This window comes from Neofelis nebulosa, chromosome 4 (genome assembly GCF_028018385.1).
Source record: "Neofelis nebulosa isolate mNeoNeb1 chromosome 4, mNeoNeb1.pri, whole genome shotgun sequence".
Classification (NCBI taxonomy): Eukaryota; Metazoa; Chordata; class Mammalia; order Carnivora; family Felidae; genus Neofelis; species Neofelis nebulosa.
The window spans coordinates 41,948,847-41,969,317 of NC_080785.1; the positions used below are offsets into that span (position 1 = coordinate 41,948,847).

The 20,471-nt window shown below is 43.8% G+C and overlaps 1 protein-coding gene across 3 annotated transcripts in view; it reads left to right on the top strand.

Moving 5' to 3' along the window:
* The first annotated feature begins 2,401 nt into the window (after window positions 1–2,401).
* ELMO1 (engulfment and cell motility 1) overlaps window positions 2,402–20,471 on the top strand; it is a 538,367-nt gene continuing 520,297 nt past the window's right edge. Inside the window, exon 1 of one of the 3 annotated variants that reach the window (XM_058728689.1) lies at window positions 2,402–2,420. The gene's annotated coding sequence lies outside the window, so the exon portion shown is untranslated. Of the gene's footprint in view, window positions 2,421–5,781; window positions 5,911–5,950; window positions 6,088–20,471 lie in introns of those variants that run through there. The other 2 variants (XM_058728687.1, XM_058728686.1) reach the window with 2 other exon arrangements.

The window sequence follows — 20,471 nt, forward strand, 5'->3', positions numbered from 1 at the left end:
CATGACCCTGGGATCATGAACTGAGCTGAAATCAAGAGTTGGACACTCAACCGACTGAGCCATCCGGGCACCATTAAAAATCCATTTTAATGAAGCATAATTTATATACAATAAAATTCACCTTTTTAATTTTATTTTTTAGAGAGAGAGAGAGCACATGTACATGCATATGAGCAGGGGAGGGGGTAGAGGAAGAGGGAGAGAAATAACTTCAAGCAGGCTCCATGCCCAGCACCAAGCCCAGTGCAGAGTGCGGCTCGATCCCACTACTGTGAGGTCATAACCTGAGCTGAAGCCAAGAGTCAACACTTAACTAACTGAGCCACCCAGGCGCACTCCATCTTTTTTAAAAGTAAAGATTTTTATTTTGAGATAATTGTGTATTCACACACAGTTGTGAGAAATAATACAGAAATATTCCTTGAACCATTTATCCAATTTCCTCCAATGGTGAAACTATAGTAAAATATTGTATGGGAGCCTGGGTGGCTCAGTCGGTTAAGCGTCCGACTTCGGCTGAGGTCATGATCTCATGGTCCGTGAGTTCGAGCCCCGCGTCGGGCTCTGTGCTGACAGCTTGGAGCCTGGAGCCTGCTTCAGATTCTGTGTCTCCCTCTCTCTCTGGCCCTCCCCCGTTCAGACCCCCGTTCAGTTTTGCTCTGTCTGTCTCTGTCTCAAAAATAAACATTAAAAAAAATAAAATATTGTAATATTGTACTATTGTACAATTGACCTTGACTATATCAATGTCAAAATCCTGGTTGTGATACTGTATTGTAGTATTATTATAAAATATAGTATATACCGTACTGTACTATTGTATACTGTGTAAAAAAACCAACATATTGACATTGACACAGTCAAGGTAAAGAGCAGTTCTATCACCACAAGGATCCCTCATGTAGTACTTATATAGCCATCCCCCCCAGCTTCCCCCACTTTCCCACTCCACCATCTCTGACCCCTCCCAACCACTAATCTGTTCTCCAGTTCAACAGTTTTATCATTTCAGGTATGGTCTTTAAATGGAATCAGACAGTGTGTACCCTTTTAGGATAGGATTTTTTTCACTCAGCATAATTCCCTGGTAATTCATCCAAATTGTTATGAATATCAGTAGTTCATTCCTTTTTACTGCTGAGTAGTATTCCATGATATAGAGGACCACAGTTTACTTAGCTAATCATCCACTGAAAGGCAGAATGTACTAATTTTAACTTTGTGTTTTTGATGAATTTTAACAAATTGATACACCCATGGAATCATTGCCATAATCATAAATGGGACATTCATACAAAAGAAATGAAAATATATGTTCACACACACATTATGTGAATGTAGCAGTTTCATTCATACTAGCTAAAAACTGGAAGCAATCCAATGTCCAACCACAGATGAATAAATAAAAGAATAAATAATGATATAGCCATACAGTGCAATACCACTCACTCAGAAAAAAGAAATGAACTACTGGTATAAATATCATACATAATGAAAAAAGCAAGACCTAAAAGAATATATGCTCTATGATTCCAATTATGTGGATTTCTAGAAAAGATAAAGCTTTTTTAGCGTCAGCAGATCAGTGATTGCCTAGGGCTGGGAGGGATGAGGGGAACGGTTGACTGCAAAGGGGCACGAGAAAACCTTTCTTGGTTTAAGAGAACATTTTAAACCCTAAACTGGGGAGAATCTGTTGCTCAGAATAGAAGGATGTTACTTTCACAGAAAACAAGGAAGTGCTGAGAAATAAATTTGTTTATGGAGGATGGTAAAAAGAGCACAGTAGGGAAAATAGATGCCCAAAGGACCAAAGTATAGAAGAATAAAGAACTCCAAAGGTGAAAAGAGTGGAAACTTGAAAGAAACTTCTCAAAGCTTCAAACTACAGAAAGCTGATTGGAGCCTCATAACACCAGGGATGTGAGCCTCACCTATTTGACACTGAGTTTGTAAGATGTAAATTTCCCTTCTTGATTTTGTGATCTTTTTTTTATTAATAATTCTACACTTGTAAAAAAGAAAAAGAATTTTTATTTTTAGAGACAGAGTGTGATTGGGGAGAGGGGAAGAGGGAGGGAGGGAGGGAGGGAGGGAGGGAGGGAGAGAGAGAGAGAGAGAGAGAGAGAGAGAGAGAGAATCCCAAGCAGGCTCCATGCTCAGTGTGGAGCCTGACATGGGGCTCAATCCCATGACCCTGGTGATCATGACCTGAGCTGAAATCAAGAGTCAGACGCTCAACCAATTGAGTCATCCAGCTGCTCTGGTTTGTGATCTTTACACAGCTGTGCTCCCTGTTCTTCTTTGGGTCTGAAGGAGAACTTAGCCCTGTATATGCAGAAGCAAAGAATGTGGAGACTGCAGGTGTGGAAATTCTGCAGGAAAATTGACAGGAAAATTCTCTCTGATTCCACTAATTGGTAAGACATGAAATTACCTCCAATAGCAGAAAGCAAACAAGGAACATTTTCTTTGCTTTTCTTGGGACTCTTTCATGACAAGATACACTGTGCTATTTTCTACTGATGCCCTGCTGGAAGCCCTCTCTACTCCTCCCAAAAGTATGGAGTGCTGACATAGTAAATGGCATGCCCAGATGGAAATAAGCCCTTTAGCCTAATACATATCCCCAAATCCCCTCTACCCTTGAAGGAGACAGTACTTCCCTGGTTGTAGAGAGAAAGACTGGAGCATAACAAAGACAATAGGACTGGAGGCATGAGTTCAGTCTGAAAGAGAACATAAGAACAGATGTCCAAAACCAGGTGAGAGTAGGGGTGAATACTAATGCCAGGGGGCCTGGAGGTGGGAGAGAAGTAAGATATGGTTACTGGGATTCAGAACTGGGGAAATAAACTAAAGTAAATAGGAAGCGAGAAGGAATCAAATTAAGTGGGGAGGATTGCTAGGAGATGCTAAAACCGCTGGTTAAAAGATCATTCTGGAATAGGATATTTGCACAGTGTAAAGTATCCTATCACAGATTTCTTATTACTTGTAAAGGGAAAATTTACTTTTTCACTGGAGTTATTCACTTGGTGGTGACATTTCCCAGGCGGTTACAGTTAGTACCACCAAGACTGGCATAGACTGACAATGCATATACCAGTGTGATGTAGTGTCGAGTACCCATATCGTTCATGAAATGTTCTTACCAAAAATGTTTAACCTGAAGCCCTAATCCATATAGCAAAAAGGACAAAGGATAAAGGGGTAAGTGAAATCACACCACAAGAGACAGACAAATCCAGAGTGTGAGCTATTCTCTAAGAGGGTTTGCCTGGACCCCACACCTTATTAGTAACAGATTAGAAATACAGGTTCTAGATAGAAAGAAGGGGATATTTTGCCTCCTAATACTGTAGGCAATAGATAAAGTGAATGGATGAGTTAGAATCTGGATGACCAAAGAAGAAACCTCAGTTAGACCCTGAGACCCAAAGCTTAACAAGAAAAAAATTGGAGGTTAAGACCAGGGTCTCACTATATAGCATTTATAGAATAAAAGTGAGAGGAACTAGTGAATCCAAAGACTCTGATCCTTATCATGGCAGAGGAAGCCACTTAGTGGGGTGTTTTCCAGAACCCTGATCTGTTCTCACCTAATCTGTGGGTGTGGGGAGACACTGATGCCTGACTGCATCAAATTCAAAAAGACTTAGAGAAGGTGAACCAGGGTCTTTGGTCCCAGAGATCAACCACATAAACACAGACATGACCTAACAGTAACATAACAAAGAATTTTGCCTTGCAATTGGATCAGCAATGAGATAGATGCATTCGAAAAATAATTGACAAGATTTAGCTGTATTGTTTGTAATGGTTAATTAATTAATTAATTTATATGACAACTGATTTTTTTTTAAGGATCAAGACTGGTGTCCTTCAAGGGAAAGATGGTTAAGATGAGAGAGATTTGAAACCATAGGATTTGAAACCATAGAAGTTAGAGTAACAGAGAGCATTTAATCCTCAGGAGAATGTTTAGATAGAATTCAGTGTCTGTCTTCAAAATCTGAAAAAGGGTATCTCTTAGAAGAGGGATGTGACTTATTCCATGTTAACTGCAGAGGGCAGAGCTGGGATCAAAGTGTACAAGGAGGTGGATTTGTCTAATTGCTGTGCAAGGAGAGACACAGAGTTCCCTGTTTACTCTTGGAACAATTATGACAGCTAACATTTACTGAGTGCTCATGATGTCTGCACTATAGTTGAAGTCTTTATATGTCTTAGCTAAAAAGTTGTGGATCAAATTCATAGTTACCATTACAAGTGCTCATAGCATCATTGGTAAAGGTTCCTTTTACTGGCTGCTTATTAACTTATTTCGTTTGGATACTTACCTATTTACTGTTATTATATCATTATCATTTTACAGATGAGGAAGGCTGATTACTTTTCTGGAATCATCCTACTTTAAGTTATTGGCTTATAATGATCTGGACCCAAGTCTTCCTGCTACTAATATTGCCTTCAGAGGTTATGCATATAATAAGAGGTCAGATCAGGGCTGTTCATTAGAAATATAATGTGAGCCACTAATGAGAGCCATATGTGTAATCTTACTTTTTCTATTAGCCACATTAAAAATGTAAAAATAAGCTATTGAAAATATTTTAATTATTACATATATATGTATTTATACTTATATTTTAACCCAATACAATAACCCAACTGACTCATCACATCTTAAACTATTATCATTTGTTCAAGTGATGTAATCAACACAAAAATTATTAACAAGGTATTTAGCGTTCTGTTTTTCACACTAAGTTCTGTGTCTATATTTTCATAACATCTCAGGACTAGCCACATTTAAAGTGATAGTTGCTCGGGGCTCTTGGCTGCTAATGAGGAGCCAGCACAGGGTTAAAATTTAAATCTCTTGGCAGGGGAGGGAGTGGGATTGCAATTTAAAGAGGACCTTTACCTTCCACCTTATATTCCAATGCCTCCTTGCTCCTGATTTACCTCCTTTGCCAGTTTGAAGTAACAACTGCCTTTGTCTTTTCTGGTAGAGCCAACGTATATACTTCTGAATTTGGAGAGAGCAGGTGTTTTTCCTGCAACCTTCCAAGGACTGTCATTTCCCTTCTGGCAGCTACACTGGGAGTTCATTTGTTTGAATTTTGCTTTGAAAGTCACAAAAGTAGGTTGCATTAATTAAATAACGTACTCCAAATACCAAATTGGGGGTAGAACGTCTTGCTTTATGAAAAGTTATGCAAAATTAGGGAGTCCCTGGTTTAATTGATTAGAAATAAATAGTGTAAATGCATAGGTGACTATAAGAGGGAGTAAAGGTTTTGTTATTTTTGCCACGCTGCTCACGGGTAGAGGCAGAGCGTCAGAACAAACACACCAGCCTCTTAAAGTAGCTTTAAAACAGCCCACCGAAGTTTCCCCTCGAAATTCCAAACCAGCTGCCAAAAATGAAAGCTTATAAAAAGATGCCACGCGCTCTCGGCCTCCCGGAGGTGGCGCTATGACGGTGACGGAGTTAATTAGTGCCTGCAAAGCGCCGCGTGTGAGCTCATCCGAGAAGTCATGCTCTGCACACATATTATTTATAGCCGATCTGAGGCGTGCACGGTGTTTGACATTTTTCTTCTTTTTAAGTAGGGGGACTTCAAAAAGTCGTGGACATTTCCCTCCACCCTCCACCCCGCAGGCAAAGTGCAGTAGGCAGGCTCCAGGGCGCGGGCGGGAGGTGAAAGCGCCAACCACGCGTGCCGGCGTGCAGGTGCCGGGGGCGGCGGCGGCCACTCTGCAGCGTCCGCTCGGGAGGAGAGTTCGCGGTTGATCTCGGGATGCCTTGCAGATGCAAAATGTGTCTCTGGCCAGCAGGAGGAAGGAAGAGGAAGTGAGAGCAGCGGCAGCCGGCGGCGCAGCAGCCGGCGGATCCCCAGTGTAAGTGCGTGTGCGCGGGCGAGGATGGGCACGGGATAGAGGCAGAGCCACCCATACGGCCGCGGCCCGTAGCTGAGGGACAGAGCTTCTGGCCCCCCTTCAATGGTCACGGGTCGCCAGAGCTCTGGTCGCACGGAACCCTCCCCGCCACCGCCGCTGTCCTGCGACCCCGGGCAGGTTCGTAAAGTTTCCTGGATTGGCGCCGCGCCCCGACTCGCTGACCTCAGCGCGGCCGGGGAGGGAGCTGAGGCTGGGGCACTGGAGGAGGCGTCCTGTTCTGGGGGACTCTGGGCGCCGCGGAGACACTTTTGTTTCCTCCCTGGGGGCTCCGCGGCTGGAGCAGGGGTAGCCGCGGCGCTCTGCGGGGCGAGGGCTGCGGGCGCTCCGGGGCGCTCAGCAGTTGGGGAAGTCTGGGTAGAGCCGGGCGGCTGGAGTGGGAGTGGGAGTGGGAGCGAAGGGAGGGGGCGCGGGAGATGGAGAGCAGGGCCCGGGGCCCGGGAACCCGCGGAGGCGATTTGGCCAGGGCCGGCTGGTGGGGGCCGCCGAAGGACTGCGCTGCTGGCTCGGGGGGGACAGGGGACAGGGGAGTGTGGGATTTGGGGGCTTGGAGATCCGAGAGGCTGCGCCTGGGAAGGTACTGGCAGCTCGGGCTCCGGCTTTTCTCTGGTACTCGCAGACGGGAGGGAATCCCTTGGCGATCGCGCTCTTGGGAGGGGACAGCGATGGGCTAGAGGGATGGAGGGCCCGAAGGGGCAGGAGGAAGCGATTGGGGCGGCTGGGACCCTCAGGGGCGACAGTTAGTAAATACTCGCCTCCTGGGAACATGCCGGGGTCTCCCGCTGGGACTCAGAACGAAGGAGGCGGGGGCAGGGGGATTCTATGGGAGATACTGGCATGGAATGGGGGGGGGGGCACGCGGCGCGCCTTCAGAGTAGGGGCCAACGGAGCTTTGGGGGTCCTGGAATCCGAGCTGAGAGGGGCGGCGGAGATCGCTAGAGTAGCTTTGAGGAAGAGGAAATCTAGAAGTCTGCCAGCCCTGGGGTGCGCGCGTGTGTTTGGGGTTGGGAAGTCCGTGTTGTGTCGCGGGCGCGCGCGAGGGCGGCGAGCGTGTGAGCAAGTGAGCGTGTGTGTGTGTGTGTGTGTGTGTGTGTGTGTGTGTGTGTGTGATCGTGAGGGGCTCCGAGCTTGGGACTTCCCGCCAAGTGACCCTCTCCCGCTTGGGGGCCGGACGTTTGAAGTTGGCAATTCCGGGCAGAGGTTGTTGGCGGTGGGACCTGCGTTGACCTAAAGCTGCAGGGCTTGGCCTCCCCCAGTGACCTGGCCCTGGGGTCCTCTGGACAGCTCTTAGGACTCACTGAGCATATTTTGTGCAGCCCTGTGCCTCGGACCATGGGCCTGCTAACACCGCTGGCCAAGAAGGATGCGGACTTAATCCGCTGTATTTAAGATTTCAGAGAAGCTTGAGACCAGGGTTTCTGCCTCCGGAGGCAGGGACTTGCAGGCTCCCAGGTTATCGCTGCTAGTGGCTTGGGGCTAGCGGTGGAAGAATTTCGGAGGTTTTTGTTTGTTTGTTTGTTTATAAAATAAAAGTAATTAATGATATGCATTTATGCATCAATCATTTGAGGGTAACTTTAGGAACTAGAGGGGCATAACCCCACTGGGGTTCACTTTTAGATCAAAAGGCTGGCAGTAGCTATTGTTAAGGGCCTCTTCTGGTTGTGGTTTTTCATTTTTCCCCTCCATACCCACTTCCCAAGGTTATTTCAAGGATTTTTGTTTCCCAGTTTACAGAACTGGGGACTCAGAAGCCCAGATACCCTGCTGTCAGGTGGCAGACTTTTTTTTTTTTTTTTTTTTTTTATGGTTGCCCTTCTGAACTTCTGCTCTTTACTATGGTACATTTCCTATCTCTTGAGGGCTTACAGGTTAAATGTTGCCTTTTTTCCTAGTACATTTATTACTCAGATTTTTTTTTTTTTTTAATTAGATGGACTGGTTGTCTTGGGAAATTGTGAGGGAATGACTTGACCTGCAGTGTTGGAACTCTGCAGTGGGGGGTGGGGTCTGGAGGGAAGGGAACTGGGGAAAAAGTTAGCAGGTGTCCGGGAAGGGGAAGTCGTGAGGCAGTCCCAGACCTGGGTCTGGTGGAATTTAGGATCCCTTTTTGGGCTACAGGATGGGTAGTCCTGTTAGTGGCCATATCTTCACCCCCCGCCCCCATCCCCTTGTCCTATTCCTACTTTTCTTAAAACTGCAGCCAATCTGATTGCCTTACATTCTTCTTTTTCACCAAGTTCTTTCCCCAGGACCTTTGCATATGTTATTCCTTTTGCACAAAGAGCTTTTCCCCACATGTCCAGATGGCTCACTCCCTTGCACACTTCAGGTCTCTTCTACCCAGTTGTCAGCTTATAGGCAGCCTTTTCTGACCTCATGTAAAATAGCAACCAGCCACTCCATGGTCCTCTTAAGTAACTCAGTTCCGCGCCCCCCCCCCCCCCTTCAGCATTTGTTACCCCCTGGCATTACATATTCATTTGTTTATTTGATTATGTCTGTTTTCCCATTAGAATGGAAGTTCCATGAGGGTAGGGACCTTGACTTGTGTATAGGTCCAGAACCTAGACTGATGTACTGACCGAGAGATGCCTATTATGGGAAATATACCAGGCAAATATTGCAGCATCAGTGGCAAGTGAACCCAGGTAACAGGCTTTTGCTTTCTTTCTTTCCTTTGTCCTTCCTACCATGCCCAGCCATTCTTCTTGCAGACCTCTTTCTGCCCTGAGTAGACTCAGAATTTTAGCCTGAAGAAAGGAACAGAGAGGTGATTCCTTGAGAGAGTGGAAGACCAGTATAGTTTATTGATAACACGTAGCCACTTCTGATCTGGTGTTTGTTTTATCATATTCCTTGGAGAAAGTCTTTGCAAAAGTACGTGTTGCTTTACTCAAAGAAATACCCCCTCAGGAAGAAGGGCATTGCTGTGAGTGGGGTGAAGTCAGATAGCCACTATATCTTGTTCTGCTTTCCCAGAAGATGGAGGTGAAGGCAGAGGAGGAGAGGACGTAAGGAAGAAGAGAAGCAGCAAATGTCTAGGAGAAGAAAAATGAAAGGGAGAAAACAGATGAGGGGCTTCTATAGTGCTTCTAAATCATAAGCATTTATGAAATTACAGTATTGAGATAAGATAATACTTAAGTGGTTTAAAGTAATTTACCCCCTTTGGGTGTTTGTTGTGAATGGGTGGGGAGAGGTGGAGGAAGAGAGTGCTTTGAAGCCCTTGCAGAGAGGATGTGGCTGGGGTGTGCCAAGGGGCTCTACTGAGTGCACACGTTGCTTACCTTACCATCTTTCTTAACACTGAAGGTTTAGAGCTAATCATTCCTATGGAGGACATTTCCTGTTCTGATCTAAGACACTGGGTACCCTTAAGGTTTGTAACAGGAAGCCTGCCACAACTTTTTAATGCCTGAAACCATCCAGGTGGGTAGTTTGGTTTTTAAGACATTCATTCTATTGAATTGGGAAAAGGTGGGGAATTACTAAACCCTGTCTACATCACAAAGCCTCAAGTGTTTGCTGCTAATTATGCAACTCCATCTCTGCTTCCTTCTTGTCAGCTAGTCTAGTATTTTTGAAGTTTGGGGTTGCAGTCCAGGAGTAGACCATAATATCAATTTATCATGTCCAAACCAGCAGTTTAAAACATGAAATAGAAGGGTACAATGGAAAATAGGGTGTTTTACAAAAGAGACACTGAATCTTAATGTCAAATGCGTTGCTTAAGGTTAAAAAAAAAAGTCTATTAAAAGGTCTATTTTAATAACTCTGGAGGCCCTAGGAATCTACATGTTCAACCAATTTGCCAGAGATCCTGATGAAAGTGGTTCACAAGGCCATACTTTAAGAAATATTTAGCTGCTCCCACCCCTTACCAATGCTATTGGTTTAATTTCCTGCAAGAGCTGCTATTTACAAATGTTCAATTAGATGCAGTGAAAGTGTTAGCCATTGACTTAACTTTTAAAATGCTACTGTTTATAGAACTTGATGATATGCCTGGCTGTGATTCTGCCATATTGGCAAAACTGGAAATCTGGTTGGTATGTTTGTCACTTACCGATATGGTGAGGCAGTAGATTCATCGGAAATAACTCTTTAACCTTACTTAGAATAAAATGAATGTATTCTTTTCTGGCCAAGTTTTAGTTTAGTGCTTTGGAGGTCTTTGGAAGCTTAATCAACTTTTCCTTTCATATTTTATACCCGGTATTCCCCATATGCCTATCTTAATTATTTTTGGACATTTGCAAAGACACTAGTCATCTTTTCTTGTGGCAGCCACGCTGCTGTGATACATAATTAGATAAAACATTTTATTTTATTTATTTATTTTTACGTAGGCTTCATGCCCAGTGCAGAACCCAGCACGGGTCTTGAACTCAGGGCCTTGAGATCAAGACCTGAGTTGAGATCAAGACTCAAGATGCTTGACCAACTAAGTGTTGGTTAAGGTACTTCTAAATAAAACATTTTAGAGGACTTGGGCTTGGGCCTGGCCAACCAAAGAAGAAAAAAGGGTGAGAACTTTAGCACCATCCGAAACAAAGATTTTAAAGACCAACCATCCAGGAGAGAGAGTGTGGCTCCCGTGAAAGGCATGTGGCCCCTGAAAGCCTTTGACTATGCTCAGCACAGCATTATTAGGTACAGCGAAGCCATCCCTGCATGCATAACACACAGAGGGGTTGCGGTTTTCAATCTCCTGGATAATTTAGGTCGTGGGAGTATTAACAATTCTAACTTATTTATAATAACCAGTCCTGAGGCCCATAAAACATTGTTAGGATCCGGGGTTAGGTTAACTGTGTTTTCTAAACTTTCACAGGATAAGTGCAGGTACAGTTTGACCAGAATTTTGTCACTGGCCTAAGGAAGTGAACAGTGAAGTATCCAATAGGAATCTGTGTGGGAGAGGGAACGCTAGCACATTAAATAGAATTAACCACAGCAACAACCTGGCGTAGTGCTGAGTGGAGAGATTAGTCACATGTATAAATAGAAGGAGATGACGATTCCCAGTCAGTGTTCTAGGCCCCCACAAACACTGATTTCCAGAATCTGAGCAAGATTATTATTGGAACTTCAATTTTAGGAATTGAGGCTACAGTTTTGGCTATTTTAGTTCTAACAGTTAATTCAGGGAATAAAACTTCCCTCAGTTAGAAAACGTTTACTACTTGCTGGACTCCAGGACTGCTGTGTGTTGGGTGGGTTGTCCTTGTTGGGTAAGGGACAGTGGTTGGAGGGTACCATGATTAGGTAAGCCCTGATTGAGCATTGCCTCAGTGGTCTTGGAGTCACAGGATCCGTGCGATATTTTCCTCCTTGCATCAAGAGCTGACACCCTTCTTCCCAGAATGCTGCTTTGGAAATGGTGGAGAATAGACAGCAGAGTATTATCCTACTTTACAGATGTGGCTTGGAGGAATGAAATGTCACAGGGATATTTGGAGAGTAGATCTGAGCTTTCCTGACTCTTCTTCCCCTGTTGGTCCTTTTCCGTGCACCATGATGCCTGTTTTGGTGATTTCCTGCTCTTGTTGGTTCTCTTGTACTAGCCTGGCCTGAGGCCAGAAGCCCCATGTTGAGCTAGGCTGCAGTGCATCCAGGGAGCACTTCCCTCCTGTATGCTGGTAGAAGTGCCCTGGGTTCCAGTGGATGTGCTTTGGGTTGCCATGGCTCCCAGGGATGTGCTTTCTGCCCCTGAGACCAAGTTTTGCTGAGTTGGTGCCTCTCTTTGGATATCTCATTCTGAAGCTAAACTAGTGGGGGGGACAGCATGCCCATCACCTAAGCTCATGATATTGGAGCATATAAGCCAGAATGGAATTCATTAATCAAAAATGAGAACAGTGTTTGCCAAGGAGAATAGACACATATTCTTTAGCGAACACTTTTTTTTCCTCTCTCTCTGTGGGTGAGTCATGGTGAAAGCAAAAGCATGGAACCAGTTGGTGGTGGGGAGGGACCGAACGGTGGTAGGGAATACATTTAACAGCATTTTCCATCTAGTCTTAAGTTTTGCTACTTCTGCCCCATAAATTAATACCAACTAAGGGAACCAGAGACTGGAGTCTTCAACCAGAATGGTTTTTCCCTTGGGTGATGCTGAAGCTACTGATTCTGTTCTTTTTCTCCTTGCAGGCTATTGCCCTTTATTTTTTTTTTTAAGTTTATTTATTTTTGAGAGAGAGAGAGAGACAGAGAGGGTGAGTGGGGGAGGGTCAGAGAGAGAGGGAGAGAGAGAATCCCAAACAGGCTCTGCAGTGTCAGCGCAGAGCCCGATGTGGGGCTTGAACTCATGAACTGTGAGATCATGACCTGAGCCGAAATAACCAACTTAGCCACCTAGGAACCTCTGGCTATTGCCAGTTTTATGTTGACTATATCAGGCAGTCTCAACCTCAGGACTCTTGACCTATGGGGCCGGATAATTCTTTGTTGAAGGTGCTGTCCTGTGCATTGTTAAGAAATACTAGCTTTTTTTGGCCTCTACCCTCTGGATGCCAGGAGCAACACCCAGTTGTAATAACCAAAAATGCCTCCAGACATTGCCTATTGTTCTTGAGAGGGCAGCCCCTCATCCCCCAATTGAGAACCATTGTTTTGTTTCCTTACGTAAATTAGACTAATTGTGTGCTGTCTGACAGGCTAGACTTTTGATAGCAGTTTGTAAGTGCCCCAGTTTTCTCCATACTGGTGAATTCTTAGACCCTGAGGTGGTGTATTCACAGATAGATGGCCTCACCCTATATGTTCTTTTATTTTCCCTAGATCTTCAAATTTCCTCTGGAGCTTCCTTCCCTCCTGTCTTACAATTGTCTTCCTAACCCAGCTCCCTTTCAAGTTTGAATTTCATGTGTGTTTCTTCCTGGTCTGCTGTGGCTGAAGAAACCTAGCAGCTCATGACTTTATGTTTCAGTTTCCACAGAAGGTCTGGAATTCTGGCCACTGGTTGCTGCCTTAACCATCACCTCTACCTAATGGGAATATGATAAACGAAATGAGGAAGGTGGTTAACAAAGCTCAGTTTGGCTACATTCAGAGGCCTCTGTCACAAGATTAAGGAAGTGTCTGTGTGGGAATGAGTTAACAGGGTGAAATACCTCCTCCATTGCTTGTAAAATGTACCTTGGCTAGTTGGATAGTAATAGATATTGATATTCCATTAGTGTGACCAGGACATTGTACTGGTCAGGGGAAAAGCTTTAAGGTACGTTTGTATGTGAAGTCCTTTCCCCCTCTATCCATTAGATTTCTGTCCTAATCTTGCCACATTTATTTTCTTATGTAATTATCTGTCGACCTTTTATTTACCTTCACTGTTTGGCTGCAGTAATAGTGCAGAGCATCATCTAGTGGCTTAAGCAATGTAGAAATATTGCTGGCTTGTATGCTGGCTATGTCTCCCCAAGGCAGCAGCCTTCTTATAAGTCACAGCCCTATGCCAACCCTCCACCCTTCCTTCCGCCCTTTGTGCCTTTTTTTTTTTTTTAAAGTTTGAAATTACGTTTAGAGAGCCAGCATTTTGTGCTATGGGGTTCTGTGGCTGAGCAGTACTAGATGAGCTATATTTTCCAGGCTGCTACACACAATTACCCTTAATTTTGAAGCGTAATGCATTTCAAAATATTTTTTTTTTCCTGTTTTCAGGCTCTTTAATCCAAATGCAGAGCCACAGCTGGCTTTGCCCGTGGCCCTGAAAAGGCATGTGGCTTGGGAGGTAGAGCTAGTGGAAGGACTTTGGTTAGATTGCGTATTTTTGGCCGAGTGAAGAGTGAATTCCAATCACACTCAGTAAGCCTGGTTTTTACTTGACTCCTGACCACCTTCGCCCCTTGCCCCGCCTCACCGTTTTTAGAGCATTTTTAGAGTAGACCCTGTGCCCCAGTTATTCCAATTGTGGGCCACTCTGTGGGAAGTGACTGAGTACTCAAAAATTTAGGTTTGGGGGAAGGGGTTGATTCTATCATACACTTAATAGTAAGCATGTGTTGTGTATGTATGTGTGAGAGAGAAAGACACACACACATACACATACATTTATGCAGCTCTCTTAATAATGAAAGGTCTTAGAAGTAGACACTTACTATATCAGCTGCTAAATCTTATTTTCTTCAGTGCTTGTCATATTTACAGCAAGTCAGTACAAATTTTGTTAAATCAGAACCTTTATCAAGGAATGAATGTTTCCATCATTTTTGGACTTACTCTACTGCCACGAAGTGACTTCAACTCATTAGAACTATTTTCTCAGTTACTATCCATTCTTCAGTGGAGAGTTTTGGGAAACATTTGCCTGGGTTTATATGAGAGAAGCACAATAAAGATTTATTTGTTAATTGTAGTATACTTTAAAAAATAAATGTGTGGCTTACACTTAAATGCATATAAATGTTTTCACATTGAAATATTGCTACACTTATAGCACCCACCATAACACATTATTTACATTATTCGTTCATTCATTCATTTGTTTATTCAGCAACCGTTTTAATTGCATTTCATGTTCTGAGGTCAAGGCACTTCTTGGACATTATAAGATCCACTTCATATGAGCCATATGGGAAGAGGGGCTGTGTGGAACACAGACCCATTAGCAGATAGTCATAATGGAGTGTGATGAATGTATGTGTAGAGTGTTTGCAGATCACAGAGGAAAGAGTTCACAATAAAGTAACTTTGAGAAAGATCTGGAAAGCTGAGTATTAAAAGAAAAAAAAAACACATGATATGTCCAAGGAATACATCAATCAGGATAGTCAGGAGAAAGTCTGGAAGAGGCCTTGTGTCAACTCTTCTGGGAGCTGGGCATTTAGATTGAATGGAAAGGAAAAACAAAGGATTTTAGGCAAGGAGAAGACACAATTGGAATTTGATGAGAAATATAACTGCCAGGGCACCCAGGGAAGGTAGATGAGAGGGGGCAGCAGGAAGGAGGTACCAAGGACAGACGGAAGCTGTAAGCTTCTTCCTTCTGCGGCTACCCAGAGAAACATGCAGTCTTAGGCAAATGAATAAATAAGTAAAGCAGCATGCTTGTGGTGTAAATGCAACCTGAAAACAGGTCTCTCTACCCTACCTTCTAGTCTGAGTAGTGGGCCATCCTCTTCCTTTAAGGAAACAATTTCCAGAGACAACCCCCCACCCCCAACCAAAGGCTGGATGGAGGTTGGAGAGAAAGGATATTGATATTGATATTGATGAAAACAAAACAAAACAAAACAAAACAAAACTTAGTGACTGATTAGTTTTGGAGAGAAGGGAAAAAGTAGGAGCCTTTGAGATTTAAAGCTAAATAAATAAATACTTGCTGGCTGAGGATTCAGGTATCTTTTTGACTTTATCAGCTGAATGACTTGGTGTAAGTTAATTATCATTCTCAGCCTCAGTTTTCGTATCTGAAAGGGGAGGTAATCTAAGTCCCTATCTCTTGGAGCTGCTGAGGTAATTAAATGTAATGATGATTGTAAAGTAGGGTACCCCAGAAGCAGTGCATTGGATTTGCTGTTGTTACTGATGTTACTATTACTAATTCAAATAGTTACTATTCAGGTTTTTTATTCAAATATCTTGCTAAAATCCTTTAAAGACATACATTTATTATTTCATCTTCTCTATGAGTTGTAAATAGCCCAGGAAATTCCTGTTAAGGTCCTGGCTAGACTGTTAGTTTGATTTATGTCTCTTTTGCTCAAGAACACAGAGAGGTAAGCTGCTGAAATACAGGTCAGGGGAAATTACGATCAATTGTGAATGAAAAGAACTGACCTAATGAATCCTGTTAGCAACTTGAGGTCCTCAAGTAAAAGCTCTTGTAAATAGATCTCTTTCTCCCATTCACTTGGAACTAACGTGGGGTTTTGCTGTGTTATTTTATTATTATTTTGCTTCATGTAGAGAGAATGGAGGTTGCTAATTGGGACTCTTCCCCTTTCCTTGATTCCAGTTTTCTGGGGGGGGGGGGGGGATGTTTGCACTTGCCCAGTGTGGACAGGAGCCCAGTGAGAAATGCCCCACTTAGTGGAGTACTGGTGGAAGAGCAAATGGCAGGAATTTAATTCAGTTGAACTGGGTTTCATCGGTTGTGTTGCCTATTAAGGAAATTCAGTGGTTCCAATAACACTTTGTAAACGTCTCTTTTTGAATCATTTGGAACATTCCAGTAAGTAGGGACCTATTAATGTTCAATGGCAGGTGGGTGGTAGTAAAGTGTTAATCTTTCTTCTTTGATCTGAACCTGTCAACCTGATTAGGAAATACTCTGGGGATTAAAACAGAAAAATAAAAGTAGGATGACTATAGTCCTGAGTGTGACCCAGCATCGATCTGTTGGCCCAGAGTAATGAAGCATGCCAACTCTCCCTTTCAAAAGTGTCTCAGGTTGGACAATTCATTTTATGGCCACCTAAGTAGAAGCCACCTGTTTCCATTTCTGTTTATTTTTTCTGGCTTTTCCTAGTTGTTTGGGTGACTTTTCTGCTTTATGTGCCTCCAGGAAGGCAACAACTGGCTTACAGACACACCACCAGCTCATTAAGGAGTAGCACATGTACCTGTCACTTGGTAATGGCCTTCACGAAGTGGATTGAAAAAAAAAACCAACCTCAATGCAGACGCTAAACTGCCATGACGTAGAAGTGTGCAAGAGAACTATGCGAAACGGAAACTGCTTCTCTAAACTTGTGCTTCGAAAGAGTGTGGCTTCCCCACCTCCCGTTGCTGTAGTTGTAGAAGTCACTCATATCCCCTCTAGATGCAAATCTTGTTTGGTATGTGACAAATCGCACCCTATTCTCAGTGTAAAATAAAATTTCCAGTCCCTATCTCTTCTCCCAAGCAGGGTGATAAGTATGGATGATTCAGGTGCTGGATTGTCACCTGTGTAGCAATACCTCTACACCGTGTATTAGGATTGGTGTGTAACTTTAAGTAGGATCCAATGTTAAATAAATGTTTAAAGACCCATAAAGAGATTTATGTAGTGAAACACAGATTTATAGTAAATAACTGGAGAATTACATTCAGAGCAAACTGCGTATCAGTTTAACTATGATTCAGACACCTTGATTTGCCCTGTACCCATTTTATGGGTGACGAAGTTTGTCTGTTAGAGAGGCTGGCTGCCCAGCATCATGCAGATCCAAATTCAGTGCTCTTTTCTGCAGCACACCAAATGCTAACTTTCCTGCTGCCAAGTCTCCATCAATTTGTCAAATTCATTTTTGCCTCAGTTGAACCTGTTACGTTGGGATGTTGTGTTGAGTGGCCATGCTACTTGGTGAAGGGTGGAGAACAATTTGCCATGAGACCTAGTGCCAGAACACAGTCAGGTGGCAGACTGTTCATCACCTGACCCAAGGGCTGACTGCAAGCAAGATGGCAGAAAGACGAGGACGGTAGTAGTGGATTCACTTATATTCCCGTGAGACATGATTCTGCTGTCATAGAAGTTGTGACTTTAAACAAAATTTTTTTTAATGTTTATTTATTTTTGAGAGAGACAGAGACGGAATGGGAGTGGGTTAGGGGCAGAGCGAGAGGGAGACACAGAATCCGAAGCAGGCTCCAGGCTCCGAGCTGTCAGCACAGAGCCCAATGCGGGGCTTGAACTCACGAGTTGCAAGATCATGACCTGAGCCAAAGTCGGATGCTCAACCGACTGAGCCACCCAGGCATCCCAGAAGTTGTGACTTTTGATGACTTGTTTAGAGCCATTTTAAATCTTTGAATATGCTACTAACAATTCTGGCATATGAAAGTGTCATGAAGCAGTCTGAGAATCGACGCCTGGAGCTGATCATGATAAGGCACGTGAAGGGGTACAAAAATATAAGAAGTCATCATGAAAATCTCCAGGTTTGTTTTTATTTCAAAATACATATTTTAGACAGTGAACAGGCTTTAGGGTAATCATTCATAACCAGATCAATGCAAGGCCCAGAGAAATGACATAATAGCAGTTGTAACATTGAGTTTCACTCTTCCCTCAAACTCTGGCAATTGCGTTATGTAGAGTTGGGCTCATCCATTAGTTTTTTGTTTTTTGTTTTTAATTTTTTTAATGTTTGTTTATTTTTGAGAGAGACAGACAGAGTGTGAGTGGGGGAGGAGCAGAGAGAGGGAGACACAGAATCTGAAGCAGGCTCCAGGCTATGAGCTGTCTGCACAGATCTCGATGTGGGACTTGAACCCATGAGACGTGAGATCATGACCTGAGCTGAAGTCGGATGCTTAACTGACTGAGCCACGCGGGCACCCCGGGACTTATCCATTTGAAGTGAGAAGTGCCAAAGAAGGTATCTAGTATCATATACAGGGAAGGGACACTACCACAGGACTTTAGTCTTCAGGGTACCAGAGACATTGGAACCCCTTATTTTTAGGAGAAGGATCATAGTATATTTGATGGTTACTATGGGTCTGATTTTGCCTCCAGTGTTTTCCTTTTAAAATACTTTTTAATGCATTTGTTTACCCACAAATATTTATTGAGGACCTGCCAAGTACGATGGGGTGTACTATGTGATACACAAACAGTGGTGAGTCTTTTTCCTACAAAAAATAGCAGACCTATTGCTGCTTTTAGGCTGCCTAGACATTCACTAGTGGAAGAAAGGTGCATTGATCAAAGGATCACACAAATAAATGTGACATTTAAGGTCCTGATGCTGAAGGGCTGGGGAGGAAAGACACTGATGCTAGAAGGGCCCCTGGCAGGGGATTAATGTTGTCAGAGAGGGCTGGGAAGAGGAGAATGGACTTTATTGGGAAAAGAGGAGTCTGTGCAGATGACTAGCATATGTGAAGAGCAGACACGGACGTTAAAGGAACAGGAGACCACAGTGCCCAGGGCAGGGAGCACTCCAGGCCTGGAGTAGACTGGGGAGGAGGGCTCCTCGGGATCAGGGGTTTTGGTCTTTATCAGAAGAGTGGTGGGAAGTCACTGGAGTGTTTTACCCGAGGGAGTGATGTGATCAGATTTATGCATTGCAAAGATCTTCCTGGTTATAGTAAGTTTTACATTATTTAAAGTTGGTCACAATGTGGATGCACTCTTACTATTTATTTATTTATTTATTTATTTATTTATTTATTATGTTTACTTATTTTTGAGAGAGAGAGAGAGTGGGGGAGGGACAGAGAGAGAGGGAGGCAGAATCTAAAGCAGACTCCAGAGCCCGACTAGGGGCTCGAACCCATGAACTGTGAGGTCATGACCTGAGCCGAAGTCGGATGTTTAACCGACTGGGCCACCCAGGTGCCTCACTACTTTTAGAATCTAACCATTTCTAAAAGAATCAATGTAGTCACTAGTGTCTCCTTCAAATTTTAAGCAGCAGTTTAACCAAATGATTTAACATGGATGTTGCACAGTGCCTCGTTCTGTGGTTCTCAGCCTTCAAAATGCTTAAGACTCACTGGGAACAAGAAACTGCATTTTAGCAGGTTTCTCAGTTGATTCTGATGCCAGTGGTCCCGACTCCACTTTGAGAAGCATTGTCCCCAAAAGTGCTAAGGAGTGAAAAAAGAATATAAACCTTGAGGTAAAACATTGTGAGGCTGCCAATAGAGGAGGGAGCCTCTTTACTGTCGGAGTTTTAACTTGGACCCGTTCTCCTGATACTGGAGGGATTTTCTTCTAGTGCACCTGAAATGGATTCTAAATCCTTTGAGTTTCTTCTAATTTATTTCCTAATCCTTTCATATGCAGCTGTTTTCTCAGATCTGTGGCTTATTCCCTCTGTGTCTCTGATATTTTACTTTACATTGTGTTGCCATTTAATAAGAATCTTTTTTATGTAAGTCCCAAATGAGGTTATAAGGCAGGGAGGCGGGGGGGAGGTGGGGGAGGCCGGCCAGATGAAGAGGGGCCTCAGAAGCCCCTGCTTGGCTTTGCTTACTTTGCCCTCTACAGCACCAGACTGAGCACCTTCTGCCAAGGTGAGACCAGTCTATAGTTACCATAAAAGGGGATTGTTTTCGGCTGTTCCCCAGAGATTAGGAGAGGCCAAAATTCTGGCTCAGGTGAAATCGGGCTGAAATGAATATTAAGGACAGACTTAGAGCAGAAAAGAAGTCACAGAACACATCAGACAGTTCAGCGGGTGCTCAGAGAGTAATGTGCCCTGGACCCATGTCTCCCTCTGGTCCACGTGACACAACTCAGTGGTCACCTCCTTGGGGAACCTTCTTGATTTCCTGGTATCCCCTCCTAGGACATGTTCGGTGCTTCTCTGTGCTGAGTAGATTGGCGGTCACGAAGGTACATATTCCCAGTGCTGAGCCCGTAAGAGCCACTCCGTGGTATGTTTTCAGAGAGAAGCACAATTATGTATGCAGATGAGCACTGTGTCCTACAGTCCTTTTGGGAAGAGCCCTTTCAAATGGCTTCTTTGTCCCTGAGTATGGAGCCCAAGGACACGTGGTTCAGGGATGTAACTCTCATTGTACTCATTTCTTCTGAAGACAACTGCTGCTGGAGGTCACTG